We start from the raw sequence: 23,281 nt of genomic DNA, 5'->3' as shown, positions 1-23,281 counted from the left end.
CCCGGCTGCTTTGCTGATTCTGCTAGTGAGCTCAGCGTCAAGATCTACATGGCTGGTAACAGTAGCCAACGTAGCAAAACTGGTCCTCACCATCCAGACGAATACCCCCTAAGGTGATATCTGGAACTGGCTCTGGGGCGTGATAATTGTCTTCTTCAAGCTCTTTGCTAGCCCTGAGATTTTGCATGAATCAGAGCACTTCGTAATAAGATGTTGCAGGACATCAACACGGTGAGCCACACGGGCTGCATCTTCTGCAAACAGCAGGTCCCTTCTGATGATCTCCTTCACCTTCATCTGAGCTCTGCCCCGTGCAGTGTTAAACCCCCCTCCCTCCTGTCTGGAACAATGAGAGGATATTGTTGCAGGACTTTCATTCTAACTGTCCAAGCCAGTGGTTTCATGTGCTCTGCGGACCCTGGGGATCCACAGACCATGTCTAAGATTTACTAAAGGGTCCGCACCTCCATTTGAAATGCCGTAGGACTCTGCAAATGAAGAAAGGTTGCAAACCAATGGTTTAAGCCAGGGGCTCTCAAACTGGGGGTTGGGACCCCTCAAGGGGTTGCAAGGTTATTACATGGGGGGTTGTGAGCTGTCAGTCTCCATCCCAAACCCCACTGCCAGCGTTTATAATGTGCTAAATATATAAACAGGTGTTTTTAATTCATAAGGGGGGGGGTCACACTCAGTGGCTTGCTGTGTGGATGGGGTCACCAGTACAAAAGTTTGAGAATCACTGGTCTAAACCATGGGGCTTAGGGCATTTGCATCTTATTATTTCTGTTTCACAGTGACTAGAGCACCCTTTCGTTCTGCTTCTTTTTTCTAGGTGACCCCTGGACTGTCCCGCGGTAGACGCACAGTGTGATCCAGGGACCCCTTAATGTCACCTGGCAAAAGGGCCAGCGAGGGTGCCTGGGGTGTGAGGTCTCACGTTCAAGTGCATGTCACACTGGTCACTAATGTCATTGTGAAACACACGTACGACTGGTGTGCAAGCAGTTCTGTGTAAACACCGACCATCATGGTCCCAGTGTCTGTGTCTGGGAGGGTGGTCACCAGCAAATGTGTGAACCAGGTTTTCTGTCAGACAAAGGATGTTTCTCTCTCTCTCTGGCTGTTTACAGGTAAATTAAATGTCAGATGGTTCACCATGGGGCTCCTGTCTCGCATCTGAACCAAATGCGGGGGGAACCACACAGAGAGAAAAGTAACAGGATGGAACAGTGTCAGTTACGCTGCTTCTACCTCCATTTATAACTGGAAATTAAACCTCGTTGCTGTATCAGGACCATAAATGACCTGTTGCTACTGCAGTCCCTGGGTGTGTAGAAATTGGTCCCAGCTTCTGAGTAAATTCTCTGAGTGATGACATTTGGTCTGTAATAACGTGTATGTACCGTGTCTGTCTCACTTGTGCCTGAATTCTGTTTATATTTATATGTAATATATTAACTGACCTTTTTTTGGGGGGGAGGGGTGTTAAGTAGCATGGGGGAAACTCTTTTTGTCTTGTAGGATTTGCAGGATCTAAGGTTTTCCTGAATCTACCTCACCCTCACCCAACAAATGTGCTGTTTTTTCAGATGCTACTTGGTAGTGTGCGAATCCTCACCTGACTCCTGGAGATGTGCCTGTCCTGCAGCAGTCCCTGCATTCAGAGCTGTGTGTTTATTGCCGCTGAGTGTCCCAGTGGAGGTGTGACAGCTGCTGTCTCGGCTGACGCTCCAGGAGTTGAGCCGGGGAATGTACAGAACAAGACACATGAGTTGCCCTGGGCTGGAGCTGCAGGGCCAGGCGTTGTAGCGACGGGTGTAACAGATGTAGATCCTCTGTGGAGCAGATGCAGGCAGCGATCTGTGACCCGCACTGACCAATGGGTTACAGAGTCACTAATGGATCTGGGCAGAAATTTTTCAATTGGCCGTTTTTCCTGTCGGGAAAATGGTGATTCATCAAAATCAAGACATTCTGCAGGGAGATGTCTATTTTGACAAAAGTTTGGATGGAAACGTACCTGGTTGCCAGCCTTCCTGATTCCTCAGCAGCCCACCTGATGGCCTTCTTAGGAGCCTGAGTTGTCAGACTCCCAGGTCCTCAGTATCCTTACAGATGGGGAACTGGGTCTCCCAGTGCTTCCTATCTGTTTGCAAGTTTGCCCCCAGTGCTATGCCAGGGAGCTGGAGAGGTGGGACTAGAAGTTTTTGCAAAATTCTTCCAAAATTGAATTTTTTTAAAACAATCCCTCTCATGGAAAGTATTGCATAGCCGGCCATTAATTCCTATTTTGAACACACACACACACACACACACACACACACACACACACACACACACACACACACACACACACACACACACACACACACACACACACATTCTCTCTCTCTCTCTCTCTCTCTCTCTCTCTCTCTCTCTCTCTCTCTCTGCAGGAAATGTTTATGCTACCATGGCCAGTGTGGAGCTGGCATAAGGGCACTGCACGTACCCTGTTTCCAGCCCCATGGTGTAGGGCCTGGATTGAGGACGTGGCCGGAATGCACTGTGCTCCACCTATTCTGTGCTACCTAAGGCCAATAGAGAACAGACTGTAGGTTAGAGCAGCCTTGAAGCTGCTCCGATCTACACCAGGCAGAGCTCTGCACAGACCCAGAATAGGGGAAGCAGAAAGGGGGCTTAAAACTACTTAAATCTCAGCCTGAGCTGAGGAACATGGTAACCGGGGCTCAAGCCCTGTATCTCCAAAGGGGAGGTGTCGACGCATCCAGATGTGTTTACAAATCATGGTACAATACTGACTATGTGCTGTGGTGCAGACAGCAGAGGGAGCCAGAGTTCACTTCACTGTCACCAGCTCCCCAGCTGCAGTAAATCGGCCAAATCTCCAGCTGGTAGGAGCCAAAGGAGCTGGGTCAGTTAATGGTGGCTGGGGCTAGGGCAGAGGTCCCTAAACTTTTTCAGTCATGCCCCCCTTCCCCGCTCCTTACCTGGTCCCTGCCCCGCTGGGATTGGGGCTGCAGCCAGGAGCAGAGCTGGGGCCGGGAGCCAGTGGCGAGGGCGGGGCTGGGGGTGAGGAGAGCTGGGGGCAGAGTGGGGCTGGGTCGCACTCACACTCTGCACCACATGGGGGCTGGCCAGGCCCCCCTAAATGTTCCTCTGTGCCCCCCTTAGGGGGGCCCACCGCACAGTTTGGGGAGCACTGGGCTATGACTTGGTAATTGTAACTATAATGAGCATTGAAGAGATGCATTTCACACATGCAGTGGAATTGTGCCAGGTGTCTTTTATCGCCTGAGGAAAGCGATAGCCGCTCTTTTGTGGTCAGCTGCGCTCCAGAGGTGTCGAAGATCAACTGCTAACTTAGAATCACACTTTAAGATGAGGGAGGTTTATTTTAACCTACTACCTCAGGTGGTCAGAGCTGTCTCTCCTTACAAAGATGTTGAAGAAATTGCAGCTTTTTCAGAGAACTACAAGGAAGATTTGGGCTCTTCTGTCATACATGCTAGGCAGTGGGTGATATTAGAGAGGTCGTCCTACTTCGCTTATCACCCACAAGGTTCAGGGGAGACCTGTTCACAATCTGCGCGGGAAGAGGATTCTAGTCGAGATCTCGAGTTGGACAAACTGAGCCAGAAGATGATCCCCTGGCTGGAAGCTGGAGCAAGACAAATTCAGACTGCAAATACGCTGCCCCCTTTTTAACAGCGAGTGGAGCCACTTAATGAAGGATGTGGCGAATTCGCCATCAGGTGAGTGGTTTGACTCAACGAGTGGATTGGCCTAAGAGTTGTCGCTCAGCCACACGGATTGGGCTCTGGGCTGGCATCACCAGAGGAGAGTCTCTGGCCTGTGTTACGCAGGAGATCAGACGAAATCATCGGAACGGTCCTTTCTGGCCTAAAAAATATACGTTTTTTTTCCTTCCGTTTCTGGAATTTATATTTATTTTGGTTACTTTGCTCAACTGCACTTTGTATAATGGACAAAATCTGCACCATAGTCCAATGCTCCTGTTTGTTCTCATCACAGCATATGAAGGATGCACAATCATTTTTTAAAAACACAAAAAGTGATAGAGGACTTAGGTATGACACTGGTTTCCTCATTTCCCTGGGGATGCTCAATCTGTAGTGTAGATGCACCCTCTGTTTTACACTCCTGTTGTAATCACTTGGCCTCAGTTCCCCCATTTATTAAATGTAGAATGTTTGCTCTATCCATGTAGGCTTTGATTTTCAGAGGAGCCTAAGAGTTGAATTTCATTGGGATTTGAACACCTGACACTCTTAGGGTCCTTGGAATCTCAGACTATGATTGTAAATTCTCTGGGGCAGGGAGTGTCTCACACTGTATCTGTGCAGCGCCCAGCACAACGGGGCCCTGATCTCAGCTGGGGCAGGGACTGTCTCTCCCTGTGTGTCTATGCAGCACCCGGCAGAAGGGAGCCCTGGTCAGAGCGCTGCCATAATGCATATAACGTCATCCCAGGAATCAAATTATTTTTATACACTGAAAACAATTTTAGAAGCGAAATGATTTTATAATTTTGTAAATCCAGAACCCTTCCAAAGGGCCTGATCCCCAGCTGGTATAAATCAGGAGAAGCTCCACTGGAGTCAATGGGGCCAGAGCCCAGCTGGTTGATATCAGCCATAGCTCCATTTGAATCAGTGGGCCCAGACCCCCGGCTGGTGTGAATCAGTCTTGCCCCGCTGACTTTACTGGAGCGGCCCAGATTTCCCCCAGCTGGGAATTTGTTAGTGGTAATAAAGACAGACACACTCGATGTTATACATTCCACCTGTTCAAACAGAGGCCACCAATCCAGCCAGTTAAATGAGCACAGCTTCCTTTTGGCAAATCCATTTATAGTCAATGTTGCAGATTTCAGACTTGATCTGAGTCTTCTTGACTGCAGCACAGCTGTTCTCTTCTGCAGGACCCGATACCGCGAATCTAAGGAGCGAAGAAGACAGTCACTATCAGTGTGTTCAGAGGTGGGGCAGAGCAGCTTTTCTCCTTCCTTCCAGCGTGCTTGGGTTCCAGCCATCGTCTCTCGTCTTTCCCTAGCTAGGCTAATACGTAGAGCAAGTTGTTATGTTTTGGAGAGATGTACATGGTACAGAAACGTGCGGGGAAGTGTTTAACGAAGGTGCTCCTTCAGAAAGGCCAACCTTTAGAGCCCTGCAAATCTTCCGCTTTTGAAACGTACATGAAAAGTTGAGTCAGTTTCAAATTTCAGTTAAAAAATGGGGAAGTTTTGATGAAATTTGTGTGGCTTTTTTTCCTAGGATTAGGGGGTTTGACCCACTATTAAGGTAATTGAAACTTTCTCAGTTTTGAAACTGATCAGATTTTGAATTCTGAAATCTCAAATGTTGATTTAAAAAACAAGAAAAGATTTTAAAAATGGTTTCCTCTGTTGTAAGCAGTTCCACAGGCGCCATGGGTGCTCCGGGGCTGTAGCACCTATGGAAAAAAAATAGTGGGTGCTCAGCACCCACCCACCACCCTCCAATCAGCTGTTCAGCGCCAGGCAGGAGATGCTGTGGGGAGAGGGCGAAGCGTGGGCAGGAAGAGGCAGAGTGAGGGTGGGGCCATGGGGGGAGGGGCAGAGTGGGGGCAAGGCCTCGGGGTGCAGCAAGGGTGGAACACCCACTCAGAAAGAAGAAAGTCGGCACCTGTGACCAGGTCTGCCAAGGACTGATGAGCCTAGTGTTGCCAACCCTCCAGGAACTGAAGTTTAATCTTTAATTATAGATGATGTCATGTGAGTAAACCTCCAGGAATTCATCTAACCAAAGTTGGCAACTCTAAATGAGCCTGTGCAAACAGAGACCTTAATGCGTTTATGTATTTGCTTAGCTTTCCTCCTCTGGGTACTGCCATTCACTCCAATAAAAAGAACAGGAGGACTTGTGGCACCTTAGAGACTAACATTTATTTGAGCATAAGTTTTCGTGGGCTACAGCCCACTTCATCGGACGCATAGAATGGAACATATAGTAAGGAGATATATAAACGTACAGAGAACATGAAAAGGTGGGAGTTGCCCAACCAACTCTAAGAGGCTAATTAATTAAGATGAACTATTGTCAGCAGGAGGAAAAAAAGCTTTTGTAGTGATAATCAAGGTGGCCATTTAAGACAGTTTGACAAGAAGCTGTGAGGATACTTAACATGGGGGGAATAGATTCAGTGTGTGTAATGGCTTAGCCATTCCCAGTCTCTATTTAAGCCTAAATTGATAGTATCTAGTTTGCAAATCAGTTCAAGATCAGCAGTTTCTAATTGGAGTCTGGTTTTGAAGTTTTCTGTTGCAAAATTGCCACGTTTAGGTCTGTTACTGAGAGGCCAGAGAGACTGAAGTGTTTGCCTACCGGTTTTTGAATGTTATGATTCCTGATGTCAGATTTGTGTCCGTTTATTCTTTTGCATAGAGACTGTCCGGTTTGGCCAATGTACATGGCAGAGGGGCGGTGCTGGCACATGATGGCATATATCACGTTGGTAGATGTGCAGGTGAATGAGCCCCTGATGGCGTGGCTGATGTGATTAGGTCCTATGATGGTGTCACTTGAATAGAGATGTGGACAGATTTGGTATTGGGCTTTGTTGCAAGGATAGGTTCCTGGGTTAGTGTTTTTGTTCTGTGGTGTGTGATTACTGGTCAGTATTTGCTTCAGGTTGGGGGGCTGTCTGTAAGCGAGGACTGGTCTGTCTCCCAAGATCTGGGAGAGTGAGGGATCACTCCAATGAGACTTAAAGTTAAACCCATGTGTGTTTGCAAGATTGACTTTTATACTGTAAAATTAATGGATGAAATCCTTCAACAGCAGATTTACCATTGACTTTAATGAGGATTTCATTCTATATACTTATTGCAGACTGATGTCAAATACTAATCAGGAATCACTCACAGCGTTTGATTTAATGGGGAACCATCCACCCAGGTCCACTTCCTCCCTGGGGTCCAATCCACACCAGATTTTGATTTCCTGGAATATTCTGTATGAACTCCTGTGAAATGGACACGAGATCAGAGAGAACAGAACATGCAAATGAGACCTGATCTCTAGTTTGGGTTTTGATCATTAATATCAGTGACAAATCAGGACTAGCTGAAACAAAGAGGCAAAGTAAGAAAAACACTGGTTGAGACGTTAGCATTTGATTTAAGGATTCTTACTTTTGTGTATTCTGATGTTACAAAACTTGACCTTTCTGAATCTCAACATTTACCATCAAATAATTATGGTCGGACCTCCCTGACCAGTATCTGTCCCCGCCCCATGATTTCCCACAACCATGGAAATGTTAAGCAACAAAAATGGTGGGGAAAGTACTTATAAGCCATAATTCTGCACCCCTAAACATTTACATTGATAGAAATCTTAAATTATTAAAAATAAATGGAGACTATTTCACTTTAAAATTTTCCAGTGAAAAATAGAAACATTGTGAATGAAAATGTTGCTTTCAAAAGTCTGACAGAAAAATAAAAAGAGGGCATCTTGACCTGCGCTCATTAACGAGGACACAACTATGGTGAAGTTTAGCACGTTCCTTACCAGCTCCCCTCGGTCCTGGATCACGAGCAGGTGAGATCCCCTCCGTGAGCAGTCATCACGGCCCCAGCTCCAGTACTGATTCTCTTCCGACAGCCAGTAGCACTTGTCCCTGTGCAGTGCCCAGTGCCTGGGGCAGAGTTTGCACCTGGAGCCCTCTGAGGGGGGAAATGGAACAGTTCTCAATAACGGGTCTGATCATGCCACCAGCTCTGACCGGCTTCCCCCGTAGAGCCGCATGGAGCCTTCCCACCCAGTGTGTTAGTGAGACAACGTGCAGCGCATTGGCACAGCTCCGGGGAGCGTGGCAACATCATAACAGCATTGGGTGCTCTGTGTCAATGCTGACCCCAATACCTCTGTGTAGTGCAGGTTAGTGGAACGGGGGGCTCAGGAGGGGGCACTCTCCCTTCACAGCCATTAGTGGCTCCAATGCCCTGTCGTGGAAATTGACCACCAGTCAGTGGAGTTGATCAGACAGCCTGAGGCTCCTTTATTGATTAATCATAGATTACAAGCATATATGCAGGGAGAGACGACAGGACCTCTAGCAAGAGGGAAGTCGCTCTACCTTACAGCAATAATACCTGGGTTTATAAAGCTTAAAACTGCAAATTACCATATGAGCTTATACATCCGAGGATACCATATTTGGTTAATACAATGACATTTTTTAACCATCTGCAAAAACTTTTACCATTACTATACCGGTTATGAGCTAATTTGCAAGCCTGCTTTTTGCAACTTCCCCTTTATACGGGTTTTTGTTAATGTCAGGACTTTGACACCTGGTTTTCGCCTACTTGCAGTGTCAGCAGCTATGTTCCTAAGCAAATTTGAGGAACTTGGGCCCAAAATGCACATTTGGCCAAGTTTATTAGAGGTTATTTTTCTGTGTGCACAAGCTGCTTGATAAACTATAGTAGCCTAGCAATTGTTAATTCATTTTGGCAGTGATGGATGGGGTTTTTAAGGGACTTTATGTCAGTTTAACCCCTTATAGCAGCATTCTGTGATTTAGCAGCATTAAGTAACATAATAGTAGCGTATAATACAGTGAAATCAGAAAGTGAGCCTCAGGAGGGTTAGTATAAAATCAATGTTTTTACTTTGCTATATGTTAGTGTGATTGAGGCCTAAGGCCTTGATATGATTATTAACTTGATTAAGACCCAGCCTTGGGGCCTGGGGTCGGCTTTCTTTATCAGCCCCAGTGTGGCACTGGGGGGCGCTGTGTTAGGTGATCAGAGGCTCAATAGGGGGCACTCTCCCCTTGCAGGCACTGCTGACCCCACTGCACCAGTGCAGTGCTAGGGGGCGCTGTGCTGCAGGGCTCAGTACGGAGTATGCTAATGTCAGTCACTGCTGGCCCTGATCTCAGCTGGGGCAGGGCCTGCCTCTCCCTGTGTGTCTGTGCAGCGCCAGGCACAACAGGGCCCTGATCTCAGCTGGGGCAGGGCCTGCCTCTCCCTGTGTGTCAGTGCAGCGCCCGGCACACGGGGCCCTGATCTCAGCTGGGGCAGGGACTGTCTCTCCCTGTGTGTCTGTGCAGCACCTGGCACAACGGGGCCCTGATCTCAGCTGGGGCAGGGACTGTCTCTCCCTGTGTGTCTGTGCAGCGCCCGGCACAACGGGGCCCTGATCGCAGCTGGGGCAGGGCCTGCCTCTCCCTGTGTGTCTGTGCAGCGCCCGGCACAATGGGACCCTGATCTTAGCTGGGGCAGGGACTGTCTCTCACTGTGTGTCTGTGCAGCACCTGGCACAATGGAGCCCTGATCTCAGCTGGGGCAGGGCCTGCCTCTCCCTGTCTGTCTGTGCAGCGCCCGGCACAATGGGACCCTGATCTTAGCTGGGGCAGGGACTGTCTCTCGCTGTGTGTCTGTGCAGCGCCTGGCACAACAGGGCCCTGATCTCAGCTGGGGCAGGGCCTGTCTCTCGCTGTGTGTCTGTGCAGTGCCTGGCACAACGGGGCCCTGATCTCAGCTATGGCAGGGCCTGCCTCTCCCTGTGTGTCTGTGCAGCGCCCGGCACAACGGGGCCCTGATCTCATCTTGGGCAGGGCCTGTCTCGCTGTGTGTCTGTGCAGCGCCTGGCACAACGGGGCCCTGATCTCAGCTGGGGCAGGGCCTGCCTCTTGCTGTGTGTCTGTGCAGCGCCCGGGACAACGGGGCCCTGATCTCATCTGGGGCAAGGCGTGGCTCTCGCTGTGTGTCTGTGCAGCACCTGGCACAACGGGGCCCTGATCTCAGCTGGGGCAGGGACTGTCTCTTGCTGTGTGTCTGTGCAGCGCCCGGCACAACGGGGCCCTGATCTCAGCTGGGGCAGGACCTGTCTCTCGCTGTGTGTCCGTGCAGCGCCCGGCACAACAGGGTCCTGATCTCAGCTGGGGCAGGGCCTGCCTCTCGCTGTGTGTCTGTGCAGCCCCCGGCACAATGGGGCCCTGATCTCAGCTGGGGCAGGGCCTGTTTCTTGCTGTGTGTCTGTGCAGTGCCTGGCACAACGGGGCCCTGATCTCAGCTGGGGCAGGGCCTGCCTCTTGCTGTGTGTCTGTGCAGCACCCGGCACAACAGGGCCCTGATCTCAGCTGGGGCAGGACCTGTCTCTCCCTGTGTGTCTGTGCAGTGCCTGGCACAATGGGGCCCTGATCTCAGCTGGGGCAGGGCCTGTCTCTCGCTGTGTGTCTGTGCAGTGCCTGGCACAACGGGGCCCTGATCTCAGCTATGGCAGTGCCTGCCTCTCCCTGTGTGTCTGTGCAGCGCCCGGCACAATGGGGCCCTGATCTCATCTGGGGCAGGGCCTGTCTCTCGCTGTGTGTCTGTGCAGCGCCTGGCACAACGGGGCCCTGATCTCAGCTGGGGCAGGGCCTGCCTCTTGCTGTGTGTCTGTGCAGCGCCCGGGACAACGGGGCCCTGATCTCATCTGGGGCAAGGCGTGGCTCTCGCTGTGTGTCTGTGCAGCACCTGGCACAACGGGGCCCTGATCTCAGCTGGGGCAGGGACTGTCTCTTGCTGTGTGTCTGTGCAGCGCCCGGCACAACGGGGCCCTGATCTCAGCTGGGGCAGGGCCTGCCTCTTGCTGTGTGTCTGTGCAGCGCCCGGCACAATGGGACCCTGATCTTAGCTGGGGCAGGGACTGTCTCTCGCTGTGTGTCTGTGCAGCGCCTGGCACAACAGGGCCCTGATCTCAGCTGGGGCAGGGCCTGTCTCTCGCTGTGTGTCTGTGCAGTGCCTGGCACAACGGGGCCCTGATCTCAGCTATGGCAGGGCCTGCCTCTCCCTGTGTGTCTTTGCAGCGCCCGGCACAACGGGGCCCTGATCTCATCTGGGGCAGGGCCTGTCTCTCGCTGTGTGTCTGTGCAGCGCCTGGCACAACGGGCCCCTGATCTCAGCTGGGGCAGGGCCTGCCTCTTGCTGTGTGTCTGTGCAGCGCCCGGCACAACGGGGCCCTGATCTCATCTTGGGCAGGGCCTGTCTCGCTGTGTGTCTGTGCAGCGCGTGGCACAACGGGGCCCTGATCTCAGCTGGGGCAGGGCCTGCCTCTTGCTGTGTGTCTGTGCAGCGCCCGGGACAACGGGGCCCTGATCTCATCTGGGGCAAGGCGTGGCTCTCGCTGTGTGTCTGTGCAGCACCTGGCACAACGGGGCCCTGATCTCAGCTGGGGCAGGGACTGTCTCTTGCTGTGTGTCTGTGCAGCGCCCGGCACAACGGGGCCCTGATCTCAGCTGGGGCAGGACCTGTCTCTCGCTGTGTGTCCGTGCAGCGCCCGGCACAACAGGGTCCTGATCTCAGCTGGGGCAGGGCCTGCCTCTCGCTGTGTGTCTGTGCAGCCCCCGGCACAATGGGGCCCTGATCTCAGCTGGGGCAGGGCCTGTTTCTTGCTGTGTGTCTGTGCAGTGCCTGGCACAACGGGGCCCTGATCTCAGCTGGGGCAGGGCCTGCCTCTTGCTGTGTGTCTGTGCAGCACCCGGCACAACAGGGCCCTGATCTCAGCTGGGGCAGGACCTGTCTCTCCCTGTGTGTCTGTGCAGTGCCTGGCACAATGGGGCCCTGATCTCAGCTGGGGCAGGGCCTGTCTCTCGCTGTGTGTCTGTGCAGTGCCTGGCACAACGGGGCCCTGATCTCAGCTATGGCAGTGCCTGCCTCTCCCTGTGTGTCTGTGCAGCGCCCGGCACAATGGGGCCCTGATCTCATCTGGGGCAGGGCCTGTCTCTCGCTGTGTGTCTGTGCAGCGCCTGGCACAACGGGGCCCTGATCTCAGCTGGGGCAGGGCCTGCCTCTTGCTGTGTGTCTGTGCAGCGCCCGGGACAACGGGGCCCTGATCTCATCTGGGGCAAGGCGTGGCTCTCGCTGTGTGTCTGTGCAGCACCTGGCACAACGGGGCCCTGATCTCAGCTGGGGCAGGGACTGTCTCTTGCTGTGTGTCTGTGCAGCGCCCGGCACAACGGGGCCCTGATCTCAGCTGGGGCAGGGCCTGCCTCTTGCTGTGTGTCTGTGCAGCGCCCGGCACAATGGGACCCTGATCTTAGCTGGGGCAGGGACTGTCTCTCGCTGTGTGTCTGTGCAGCGCCTGGCACAACAGGGCCCTGATCTCAGCTGGGGCAGGGCCTGTCTCTCGCTGTGTGTCTGTGCAGTGCCTGGCACAACGGGGCCCTGATCTCAGCTATGGCAGGGCCTGCCTCTCCCTGTGTGTCTGTGCAGCGCCCGGCACAACGGGGCCCTGATCTCATCTGGGGCAGGGCCTGTCTCTTGCTGTGTGTCTGTGCAGCGCCCGGCACAACGGGGCCCTGATCTCATCTGGGGCAGGGCCTGTCTCTCGCTGTGTGTCTGTGCAGCGCCTGGCACAACGGGCCCCTGATCTCAGCTGGGGCAGGGCCTGCCTCTTGCTGTGTGTCTGTGCAGCGCCCGGGACAACGGGGCCCTGATCTCATCTGGGGCAAGGCGTGGCTCTCGCTGTGTGTCTGTGCAGCACCTGGCACAACGGGGCCCTGATCTCAGCTGGGGCAGGGACTGTCTCTTGCTGTGTGTCTCTGCAGCGCCCGGCACAACGGGGCCCTGATCTCAGCTGGGGCAGGGCCTGCCTCTTGCTGTGTGTCTGTGCAGCGCCCGGCACAATGGGACCCTGATCTTAGCTGGGGCAGGGACTGTCTCTCGCTGTGTGTCTGTGCAGCGCCTGGCACAACAGGGCCCTGATCTCAGCTGGGGCAGGGCCTGTCTCTCGCTGTGTGTCTGTGCAGTGCCTGGCACAACGGGGCCCTGATCTCAGCTATGGCAGGGCCTGCCTCTCCCTGTGTGTCTGTGCAGCGCCCGGCACAACGGGGCCCTGATCTCATCTGGGGCAGGGCCTGTCTCTTGCTGTGTGTCTGTGCAGCACCCGGCACAACAGGGCCCTGATCTCAGCTGGGGCAGGACCTGTCTCTCCCTGTGTGTCTGTGCAGTGCCTGGCACAATGGGGCCCTGATCTCAGCTGGGGCAGGGCCTGTCTCTCGCTGTGTGTCTGTGCAGTGCCTGGCACAACGGGGCCCTGATCTCAGCTGGGGCAGGGACTGTCTCTTGCTGTGTGTCTGTGCAGCGCCCGGCACAACAGGGTCCTGATCTCAGCTGGGGCAGGACCTGTCTCTCGCTGTGTGTCCGTGCAGCGCCCGGCACAACAGGGTCCTGATCTCAGCTGGGGCAGGGCCTGCCTCTCGCTGTGTGTCTGTGCAGCCCCCGGCACAATGGGGCCCTGATCTCAGCTGGGGCAGGGCCTGTTTCTTGCTGTGTGTCTGTGCAGCACCCGGCACAACAGGGCCCTGATCTCAGCTGGGGCAGGACCTGTCTCTCCCTGTGTGTCTGTGCAGTGCCTGGCACAATGGGGCCCTGATCTCAGCTGGGGCAGGGCCTGTCTCTCGCTGTGTGTCTGTGCAGCGCCGGGGACAACGGGGCCCTGATCTCAGCTGGGGCAAGGCGTGGCTCTCGCTGTGTGTCTGTGCAACACCTGGCACAACGGGGCCCTGATCTCAGCTGGGGCAGGGCCTGTCTCTCGCTGTGTGTCTGTGCAGCGCCTGGCACAACGGGGCCCTGATCTCAGCTGGGGCAGGGCCTGCCTCTCGCTGTGTGTCTGTGCAGCGCCGGGGACAACGGGGCCCTGATCTCAGCTGGGGCAGGGCCTGTCTCTCGCTGTGTGTCTGTGCAGCGCCCGGCACAACGGGGCCCTGATCTCAGCTGGGGCAGGACCTGTCTCTCCCTGTGTGTCTGTGCAACACCTGGCACAACGGGGCCCTGATCTCAGCTGGGGCAGGGCCTGTCTCTCGCTGTGTGTCTGTGCAGCGCCGGGGACAACGGGGCCCTGATCTCAGCTGGGGCAGGGCCTGCCTCTTGCTGTGTGTCTGTGCAGTGCCTGGCACAACGGGGCCCTGATCTCAGCTGGGGCAGGGCCTGCCTCTTGCTGTGTGTCTGTGCAGTGCCTGGCACAACGGGGCCCTGATCTCAGCTATGGCAGGGCCTGCCTCTCCCTGTGTGTCTGTGCAGCGCCCGGCACAACGGGGCCCTGATCTCATCTGGGGCAGGGCCTGTCTCTCGCTGTGTGTCTGTGCAGTGCCTGGCACATCGGGGCCCTGATCTCAGCTGGGGCAGGGCCTGCCTCTTGCTGTGTGTCTGTGCAGTGCCTGGCACAACGGGGCCCTGATCTCAGCTATGGCAGGGCCTGCCTCTCCCTGTGTGTCTGTGCAGCGCCCGGCACAACGGGGCCCTGATCTCATCTGGGGCAGGGCCTGTCTCTCGCTGTGTGTCTGTGCAGCGCCTGGCACAACGGGGCCCTGATCTCAGCTGGGGCAGGGCCTGCCTCTTGCTGTGTGTCTGTGCAGCGCCGGGGACAACGGGGCCCTGATCTCATCTGGGGCAAGGCGTGGCTCTCGCTGTGTGTCTGTGCAGCACCTGGCACAACGGGGCCCTGATCTCAGCTGGGGCAGGGACTGTCTCTCCCTGTGTGTCTGTGCAGCGCCTGGCACAACAGGGCCCTGATCTCAGCTGGGGCAGGGCCTGTCTCTCGCTGTGTGTCTGTGCAGCGCCTGGCACAACGGGGCCCTGATCTCAGCTGGGGCAGGGACTGTCTCTCCCTGTGTGTCTGTGCAGCGCCTGGCACAACAGGGCCCTGATCTCAGCTGGGGCAGGGCCTGTCTCTCGCTGTGTGTCTGTGCAGTGCCTGGCACAACGGGGCCCTGATCTCAGCTATGGCAGGGCCTGCCTCTCCCTGTGTGTCTGTGCAGCGCCCGGCACAACGGGGCCCTGATCTCATCTGGGGCAGGGCCTGTCTCTCGCTGTGTGTCTGTGCAGCGCCTGGCACAACGGGGCCCTGATCTCAGCTGGGGCAGGGCCTGCCTCTTGCTGTGTGTCTGTGCAGCGCCCGGGACAACGGGGCCCTGATCTCATCTGGGGCAAGGCGTGGCTCTCGCTGTGTGTCTGTGCAGCACCTGGCACAACGGGGCCCTGATCTCAGCTGGGGCAGGGACTGTCTCTTGCTGTGTGTCTGTGCAGCGCCCGGCACAACGGGGCCCTGATCTCAGCTGGGGCAGGGCCTGTCTCTCGCTGTGTGTCTGTGCAGCGCCTGGCACAACGGGGCCCTGATCTCAGCTGGGGCAGGGCCTGCCTCTTGCTGTGTGTCTGTGCAGCGCCCGGCACAATGGGGCCCTGATCTCAGCTGGGGCAGGGCCTGCCTCTCGCTGTGTGTCTGTGCAGCGCCCGGCACAATGGGGCCCTGATCTCAGCTGGGGCAGGGCCTGTTTCTTGCTGTGTGTCTGTGCAGTGCCTGGCACAACGGGGCCCTGATCTCAGCTGGGGCATGGCCTGCCTCTTGCTGTGTGTCTGTGCAGCACCCGGCACAACAGGGCCCTGATCTCAGCTGGGGCAGGGACTGTCTCTCCCTGTGTGTCTGTGCAGTGCCCGCCACAAGGGCGCCCTGATCTCAGCTGGGGCAGGGACTGTCTCTCCTTGTGTGTCTGTGCAGTGCCTGGCACAATGGGGCCCTGATCTCTCTCGCTGTGTGTCTGTGCAGTGCCTGGCACAGTGTGACCCTGATCTCAGTTAGTGCCTCTAGGTGCTACGCATGTAATACACCTATCAATCAAAGAACTATAAAATCTTATTATGCTATTATGGCTCCAGCTGCCTATACAGGGCTCTGACCACCCTGACTGGCCATGAGCTGTCACAGCTGAGGCTGTAGATTCGTAGCAATATTATAGACAGGGGTTGGCAACCTTTCAGAAGTGCTGTGCCGAGTCTTCATTTATTCACTCTAACTTAAGGTTTCACATGCCAGTAATACATTTTAATGTTTGCAGAAGGTCTCTTTCTAAAAGTCTATAACATAGAATTAAATTATTGTATGTAAAGTAAATAAGGTTTTAAAAATGTTTAAGAAGGTTCATTTAAAATTAAATTAAAATGCAGAGCCCCTCGGACCGGTGGCCAGGACCCAGGCAGGGTGAGTGCCACTGAAAATCAGCTCGCGTGCCGCCTTCAGCACACGTGCCATAGGTTGCCTACCCCTGTTATAGAGGCTCATGAAAGGAGGGATGGGATAGAGAGGATGTGGGAATGAAGGTGTCTTGGCTTTATGTAAACGTCCGGGTATGTAACAGTGAGGGTGAGTGATGGGTTGGATACAGGATGCGTGGGGTTACCTGCTGAGCTGTTTTCCACCCCACACAAATTTCGCTTCAGGCAAGATCGGAAACCCTCCAATGTACGTTTGCATGCTGGTGTGTTTTGATTTATCTGCTGGATGGCTGCTGTCGGGTGAGTCTGGGATGGGCACTGGACAACTTAAAGATAAATAGAAGCGAAAAATTGGAAAAGACAAGGCCAGATTCCAGCTGGGGTAGATCAGCCGTAACTCCACCCACAGGCGCTGATTTCTGGTTTTCCCAGTGGATGCTTCACCCCCGCTCTGTCCTGAGCCCCCGCCCTTGCTCCGCCTCTCCCCGAGGCCCTGCCCTCATCCCGACTCTCCCCCCCGAGGCCCCGTCCTTGCTACGCTCTTCTTGCCCCTGCTTCACTCCATTCTCCATCCTCTCTCCCTTCCTTGCCCCATTGTCCCCTGCCCCAGCCCCCTTCCCCTGCCCTCCAAACAGCTGATTGGGAGCCATACCAAACCACTATGGCTGGTGGGTGCTGAGCACCCCCTATTTTTTTTCTGTCTGCTTGAGGCCCGGAGCACCCCTGGCATAGGCGCCTATGGCTCTATTGGTGTCAGTGGGCCGGATCCCAGCTGGTGTGACTTGGCCATAGCACCGTTGGAGTTGATGGGCAGATCCCCAGGCAATGTAAATCAATGACACTAAGGCAATTTATAGCAACTGAGAATCTGGCACAGTTGTCCCAGAATCACAACTTTCAAGGCTAGAAGAGACCATTAGGATCATCTAGTCTGACCTCCTGTATCACCCAGGCCAGAGGCCGCCGCTCAGCGATTCTCGCATTAAGCCCCAACAAGCTGTTTTGAGTTCCCGGTGCGTTGCTGGGCCGCAGCCCAAAACCCATAGCCAGGGGCTACTCACCCAGGACAGCCAACATTATCACAGCTCCCAGCAGGACGATGTTCCCGGCCCAGCCCACCCGATGCCAAAACGGGCACTGTGGACAAGCTGCAAGAATCAAGGGGGGAAAGGCAGAGCCGGTTTGCATGCACCGGGGAGATAACTGCCTGTGGTGCACCCACACCCATTGACATCTGCAAGGCGACATCTCTGCCCTTTAACGCTCTGGCCTGGCCTGTTTGCAGTTCTCACCTGTCAGTGGAAAGAAGCCCCCTTGTTTGACTGTGGCTAGCTGAGCAAATTGCATGCAAAAGTCTCTGAGAAGGAGGTGGATCTGACACTGCTCTTCTCAGCTCAACAGATCAGGAAACCCACTGCCGGAAGTGTGTGTGAGGTGGGAGGTAAAAGTGTTATAATGCATCTGATGAAGTGGGCTATAGCCCACGAAAGCTTGTACCCAAGGAATAATACTAGAAGGAACTAGAGTCGGTAATAGAATTCTGTCCTCCTAAGGAACTCACCTGGCTCTGTTTCTGTAGCAGCCGAGTGCCTCATCATAACCCGGGAAATATTTACCCTCCCTGCGCTGCTCTGAGACACAGCAGCGCAGTTATCCCCACCTTGTGTAGATACCAAGGCCAGAAGGAACCTTTGTGTTCCATCTAGTCTGACCCCTAGGATAGCACAGGTCAGATACCTGCCTCAAAGTAATACCTGCAGTGGTGCTGTCAGAAAAACATCTCAGCTTGAGTGAAAACCGGTCAGTGATGGAGAATCCCCCGTGACCCTTTGTAAATTGTTCCACAGGTTAACTACTCTCCCTGTTGTAAATGTACCCGTATTTCCAGCCTGAATTTCTCTAGCTTCAAGTTCCAGCCATTGGGTTGTGTTAGACCTTGGCTGGACTGCAGAGCCCGTCATCAAATATTTGTACTGACAGCCTGGGATCAAGTTACCCCGTCTCCTTCTCTTTGTTAAGCTGACGAGATGGAGTTCCTGGAGTCTCTCACTGTAACGCAGGTTTTCTAACCATTTAATCGTTCTCGTGGCTCTTACCTGACCCCTCTCTAGTTCATTAACCTCCTTCGTGATCTGTGCGCGCCAGCACTGGCCGCAGAGCCCAGCAGCGGTTGTATCGCTGACAGATACAGAGGTAACAGAACTCTGCCCTGTCTCTCTACGCCTGGTTTACAGGTGGGAAACTGAGGCAGCGAGTGATGGAGGGCCAGCTTTCCTAAGGTATTTAGGCACCTAAAAACCAGGCTGGGGTGTGATTTTTTTTTAAAAGCCTCTAAGTTCCACTGAAGCCAACACGTTCAGCTCCACTACCTGTGGAAGTCTGACCCTACGCGCCTAGCTCAAGGCAACACGGGGAGTGTGCAAAAAAGGACCTAACCCCAGGTCCTCCGAGTTCTGGGCAAGTGTCCTTCCCCCCGTCCCCCAGGCCTCAGTGACCCTGTTCCAAATCCGGAGTGACTCCACTGCAATGAATTGTATCAGGGCTGGATTCTAATCTCAGTGACCAGAGGTAAAGCCAGAGCAACCCCACTGAAGTCAATGGAGTTAGGACCAAATTCTGATCTCTGTGACCCTGATGTAAATCTGGGGTTAATGCACTGAAGCCAGTGAAGCTGTGCCCGCCTACACCTGGTGCATTGCTAGACCTGCTATTTATCAACATTATAGTAGTAAAAATGGAATCCCAGCCTCCCAAAATCCACCCCCCTGATAAACCGCCACAAAGTGAAGTGCACTCACTGCAATGCTGAGCCAAGGCTGACGTGTCGCTGGGCGGGGAACCTGCCAGCCAGTTTACATAATCATAGACTTCTCCATCAGCCATGGCCAGCAAAGGCAAGAGCTGTGTGTGAAGGCAGCGTCCTAGCTGTGTGTGAGCTAAGACCAACACGCCTCCACCAGGAAATACTGGATCTGTTGAAGTCTGCCACCTTCTGACCATTGCATGGGCATTGACGAATGGCTGAATAATTTGTACCTTCTGCCCTAGTTGCTCTTTTCAAAAATGCCAGGAGAGTTGAGTGCTCGACTTGACTCCGACCCAATGCAGATCCTAACTCAGTTAGGCAGCAAATTCCAATCTGGAGCCATGCAGAGCCAGAGCAAGCGGTCCTGTGTGTAGATCCTGCCCCTCTGCTTTTGTCTGTGCTCGGAGAATAAATGGTCTTTGAGGGGGCTGCCCACGGTGGTTAACTGTCAAAAGCCTTTGTAGCTATTTTAGCTGAAGAGGAGGAAATGAGCTCGAAAAGAGAGTGGGTGGGGCAGTTTTCCATCACAAAGTTTCACTAACATGATTTTTCGGTTTGTTTCGTTTTGGTTTTTCTGTTTTGTTTTGGCAGAAAGCAGCTGCTTTCCTCCAAAAGTTTGGAATGTTCGTCCCCCAACTAACAATCCCCCACAGGGAAAGAAAAGGTTGCAATTGGGGGGTGGAGCTGTGGGTGGTAAAAGATTTTGTGTGGGGAGGATGCAGAAGAAGCAGAAAGTTTCCACTGAAAATGTTGATTAAAATGGTAACACAAAAACCACTTCCCATCAACATTTTTTGTGGGGGGAAAAACCAGCATTTCCCGATGTTTGAAATCCAGCTTCTCTGGCCTGGTTTAACTGTGTAGTCCAAGGGGAGGAAGTTGGTGTTTTTATTATTAATTATTTGCCTTGGGGCAGTTGTTTCATTCTATGTGTAGCTAGACAGACTTGCCCTCCCTTAGCACCCTAAAAATAGAAGCGTGGGTGTTGTCTCAGGCTCCCAGCTCATGGCCAGGCCCGCCTGCCTTCCCCCTGGTCTGAGCTCAAGGCACTAGCCCAAGTCACAGCACCGTCCCAGCCACCCTGCCAGTTTTTGTATGCTAGCGCCTGTGACTCTAGCCCGAATCTTTTCACAAGTAGCCCTGCTACGTGGGAGCAGAGCATGGCAATGACCTGCTCTGAATGCACGTGCTCCCCAACTGGCCTTCAAACCTCCCTGCTCATTGACTGGCTGGAAAAGTCACCCCCCTGTCACTGAAGTGCAGAAGACCTTTCCACAGCAGAAGACCTTTCCAGCCCACCCCACTGCTCTGAAGGTGATGCTACGCCCCGGTGACCTAGAGCGAGGTTTAGAACCTAGCATGAAAACATCTGGAGAACATGGCTGTGTAGAATGATTAATCGTTCCACAGATTTGAAGCTTATTAGGTCATCTTGTCTAACATCCATAATGCAGGCCAGAGATTATCTGTAATGCCACAGCAAGTCCATGGCAGCTGTTTGAGACAGGTGTCTTTTAGGAAGATGCCTTAATTTGATGATACTTGACAATGCTTTCCTCCAGAGTGAATAGATACAGCCCCCAACGACAGGCCTCTATAGATCTGTGTGAAAGTGTAAAACATTTTGGGGTTGAAAAAAAGAGCCTTTTCAAAACCAGACATTTTTACCCCAAAATGTTCTTTTGATGGGTTTTTTAAAAAAACAAAATATTGAATTATTTGCCATTTTTCCTTTCCCTCCTGTGACAAAATTGGGGATTTTCTTAGTGTTTCACAGGAATACGGTGCGTGCCTCAGTTTCCCCTGTGTTCTTCATGTTTAACGAGGTGATGGGAGAGGGTTTGTTGGTGCAGAGGACCCTCCAAGTGTGACCTCGCCTAGAAGCGAGGACTCCGGACAGCGGCCTGGAGATGGGGTACCCTAGCAACTGGTGACCTGGAGCACAAGTTCTGTGAGTCCATGACACCCACCTTTTCTCCTCCTTTTTTCTCCAGTGGCAAAAGGGAAAAGATCAGGGGGAGGGTGGAAAGAGGAAATAACCCACAAACACACAACCCCCCCGAAAAATGGGGAAAAATGAAAAAGTTCTAAAAGAAAATTCTGATGAAAATTTCCAAACACACAAAAAATTAAATAAATGAAACATTTAAAAACTTTAAAAATAAAAGATCCGTAGAGTCTAAGGCCAGAATAGACTACTGTGATCATAGTCCTGGGGTAGTCAATTATTTCTTGTCAAAGTCCCAATTTCTTGGTCAAGGTCTAGTCCATGTCCAGACGCCAGAGAAAAGAATAAAATAAATAATAATAATAAATTAAGTAAATAAAAAGATGTCAACGTTCATTCAAAAGCATCTGGTGGTCCGGCTCTGGCCTGTGGTCGGTTGTTGACTATCCCAATTTAGTCTGACCATATAACGCGAGCCAGTGAACTCCACGGAGTTCATGCCTCTTTGAACTATAGCCGGGCTTTCAGAAAAAGATCCAATCTTGAGTCAAGAATTTGGAAACTTTTGTCCATTTTTTCACAACCAGCCGTAAGCCCTTAACATGCAAACTGAACCTGGTCCCATTGCATTGTGGGTCACTTTTGCTCAGGATTGTGGGAGAAATCTGTCCAATTTGGGGAATTGTGGGAAGAGGGAATAATCCACGTGGCTGCAGGGAGGATTCCCAACGGGATTTATTCTTATGTTACCGTAGCACTGCCCCAACCCTAAGCCATTGCTGCTCTACGTACAAATGGTCAGTATTTAGCGTGGGCAGAGTTGCCTAGCCAAGCGATGGCATCTTCAGTGGCGCGATGCAGTTCTAGGCCACCGCTAACCTAGTCGTCAGGCATTCATCAACAACGTGTGTCATCGGCTGTGTCGCACCGCAGCTACACAAAGGGCTGTCACGAAGGCCCCAATGACACTGGTTGGCTGCACAGAGACCTTGCCCTGGAATCTGCTCAACAGGGACCATTGGCGACAGGGCAGGTCAAACCCAGGTGGGCAGATTGTGGGGTCGGCGATGAGGGCCTGGTTGGGGATTATAACAGATCCATTCCTCTCGCCAGAGTGTTTCCACCCTAACATCCTGCCATGGCAGATGAGACCATAATGGGCGACGTGACGGTTTTTAAAGGTCATTGTGCAGCGGCAGGCTTGGGCTGGCGCGTACTTTCTCCAGCAACTTGCGAGTGGTGACCTCTCATCTGATATGAGGCGGAGCGATATTGTTCAGGACTGAGAGCCACGGGAGTGGAGTCGGACGGAGGGTGCTGGAGCTGAGGCACAAGGCGGCAGGTAACTGCGTATCCACCAGTTTGGTGCATTATGATCGACTCCATACTGTTGTGCCGCACTCCGCCACCGAATACGAGGGGGCAAGATCCTGGTAAGTGGCTTTCTGTCAATGTTTTCAGCCTGCGCCCTGCCCAATCAGCACACGGCTGTGGCCCATGTGACATCCTCAGGGTCATACAGGAGGTATATATAGTGTGTGGACGCAGCCCACATAACACATAGGGGAGCTGCATATGCAGCCCACAGTGGTAGCTAGGTTGAGCACCTGCTTCTGTCCCAAAGAGCTTCCAACGAAAAGGCCAGACAGAGAGTGGGAGAGGAAACAGAGGTGAACTGACTTGCCGAAAGTCACCCAGATGGCCAAGGTGGGACACAAATCTAGGTCTACTGAATCCCAGTCCGGTGCTGCCCGACCCACTGGACCACACTGCCGCTATGCGATGAGTGTGTGTCTCTGTGAGGCAGAAGCATAGAGCCAGGAGTACCTCAGCGCCCATCACACGGCATCATCTCACACTGCAGCACAAGGATCTTTCTGCAGCCGGCCGAGCAGTGATTCAGGGACGCAGAGGAAGACCTCCGGTCCTGGAAGAGATCCGTGGACCAAGAAAGACGGAGGACTGGTCTGCATGGAAAACTTCTGGCAGGATAGCAGTGTCTCTCAGGGGTGTGGGAAAGGAGACAGTGCTAGGTCGATGGAAGAATTCTTCCACATCCCTATGTGTCACCTCTCTGGAGGATCTCTCCCATTCCTGTCCACGCTGCAATGCTGCAGCCGTGCCGCCGTAGCATTGTAAGTGTAGCCCTCGCCAGGCAGCGTGACTGTCACATTGTTACTTAAACAGACAAAACGGGGGCTGCTAGAACTCGCCCCAGCAGCATCAGGGTTTGCAAACTGAGCTGCAGCACGTCACACCTCCACGAGCGGCCTCAGTGTCTGGGGGCCTTGCAGGAAACTGTCTTCAGGCAAGAATGTCTTTGCTAGGTGAGCAGCTTCCAGCAGTCCTTTGCACCCACATGTTATCAGCTCTGGCTCGTCAGTCCACCCCTGTTCTCCCCCTGCTGTGTCCCACTTCCTCAGGTTCTTCTCGGTGTATCTCAGAACAGGGCTTCCTGCTGTTGGAGGCTGGGGGCTGC

The 23,281-nt window shown here is 53.4% G+C and overlaps 1 pseudogene; it reads right to left on the bottom strand.

Moving 5' to 3' along the window:
* Window positions 1-4,208: 4,208 nt before the first annotated feature.
* The window catches only part of LOC115640862, a 33,040-nt pseudogene continuing 13,967 nt past the window's right edge, over window positions 4,209-23,281 (bottom strand).

This window comes from Gopherus evgoodei, unplaced genomic scaffold, assembly GCF_007399415.2.
Source record: "Gopherus evgoodei ecotype Sinaloan lineage unplaced genomic scaffold, rGopEvg1_v1.p scaffold_32_arrow_ctg1, whole genome shotgun sequence".
Classification (NCBI taxonomy): domain Eukaryota; kingdom Metazoa; phylum Chordata; order Testudines; family Testudinidae; genus Gopherus; species Gopherus evgoodei.
Note: the sequence above shows the minus strand (reverse complement) of the source record. Positions and strands in the feature narration are given on the sequence as shown.